The sequence below is a fragment of the Mus pahari genome, chromosome 3, assembly GCF_900095145.1.
Source record: "Mus pahari chromosome 3, PAHARI_EIJ_v1.1, whole genome shotgun sequence".
Lineage (NCBI taxonomy): Eukaryota > Metazoa > Chordata > Mammalia > Rodentia > Muridae > Mus > Mus pahari.
Window position 1 is genome coordinate 98063216 of NC_034592.1, and position 1860 is coordinate 98065075.

Below are 1860 nucleotides of genomic sequence, written 5' to 3' on the forward strand. Positions count from 1 at the left end.
AGAAGAAGAAGAAGAAGAAGAAGAAGAAGAAGAAGAAGAAGAAGAAGAAGAAGAAGAAGAAGAAGATATTACAGCAATTCCTCATCTCCCCTTTGTTCTGTTTCCTGACATGATCTCCCAGTTCCTTGTTCCTGTTGCCATGTCTGCCACTGCTGTCATGCTTTCCTCCCATGATGGACTCTTATCCATATGTACTGTTTCTTCCACAGGTGGCCTTTCATCATTGTGTTTTAATGCAGCAATAGAAAAGTAGCAAATATAGACAAGAAGATTATATAATAAACTTATTGGTAACATATTTTACATGTCCTTGTAGTATTGAGTTTTTGTCTATAGTAAACCATTCTGCAGAAAATGGATTTTCTTTTATCATAAAAAGTTTTGTTTATTAAAATTTTCAGACAATTTTAATGGATGAGGGTGGCTTTGAAACCTATATTTTATTATATATATGCTTCTATACATTTAAAGGGACTATGACACTTCAGGAAATTTTTCTTCAAAATTGATTGTTAGAATAAACTTCACACATACTTATCTATAGGTAGTCAACAGAAATCATGTGCTATAAATGTTAAAATTAGATTTAAACTTTTATTAGTTAGACACAAATGGTATATAAATTAATTCAGTTGTATTCTTTACTCAAAGGTTTAAAACCACTAACTCAATACTTCTATTTCCCTCCTGAAGCACATATTAAATGCAGACACACAACACTAGCTATATATTATCATAAAAGGGGAAATGTCAAATTCTTTGGTTTTATCCTTCCTTCTAATGGTAAGATCTGGTTGTGAAAAAACCAGTATCTTCCAGCATGGTACAGAATGAACTTCAAGACAGCACTGTTTCATCTTAGAAAATCCAGCAGAGATTAAAAATCATGCAAAGAAGCAGAGCATACTCTGCACAGATTCACCCAGAACTGCATCAATAAATAAGGCTTCATTGTAGACAGTAATCTAAGAGCTTGTCTTAATTAGGGTTTCATTGCTGTGAAGACACACCATGACCACAGCAACTCTTATATTGGAAAATATTTGTTTACAACTGGCTTACAGTTCCGAGGTGTAGTCCATTATCATCGTGGTGGGACGCAAGGTAGCATTCAGGAAGACATGGTGCCTGAGAAGGAACTGAGAGTTCTACAGCTTGGTCTGCAGGCCACAGAATAAAACTGAGAGACACTAGGCTTGGCTTGAGCTTTCCTAGTGACATACTTCCTCTAACAAGGGTACACCTACCCTAGTAAGGTCACACTTCCTAATACTGCCAAACGCTATGGGCCTATGGGGGTTATTTTATTCATAGGACCACAGAACTGATCAGTAGATTTCTCTCGTAAATGAGATTACATTTTGTCAACCATTTTCATCTTAACCGTGAAAGAGAGCGGCTGCACACTCACTAGAGGGTACTCAGCAAATAGAGCAGAGCAGTGTTTACCAAGTACTATTAGGTGCTGCAAGTGCCTCGCCTTTTCTTAAATGCTATTTGAAAACACAAATGTATGAAAGTCACTTCAGTGACTGGAGGGGTGAACACTCTGAAGGGACGTTCACTTCACAGTTCGGCCTTGCCACCTGAACCTTCAGAGCATCTTTGGGATGGGTTCAAGGATTAAATTGGCCTCAAATGTGTATTCAATGAATATTACGATATAAGTTCAAAAACAAAGTTTCCTTTGCTCACACAGATCAAATAACACGCTCTCTGGTGGGACTTTTCTTCCATGATTCTTGACAAAAAAAAAAAAATTGCTCTTTTAAAAATAATACAAAGAGGACACAGCTTCTGGGAAAGATCCCATTTCTGGCTCCAGTCATCTGGCACCTTTCCTGCCCAAGGAGGGGTGTC

General features: G+C 37.4%; 1 protein-coding gene across 1 annotated transcript in view; it reads right to left on the reverse strand.

Moving 5' to 3' along the window:
- The window catches only part of Dph6 (diphthamine biosynthesis 6), a 119838-nt gene that overhangs the window by 35423 nt on the left and 82555 nt on the right, over positions 1-1860 (reverse strand). The window lies entirely within an intron of this gene.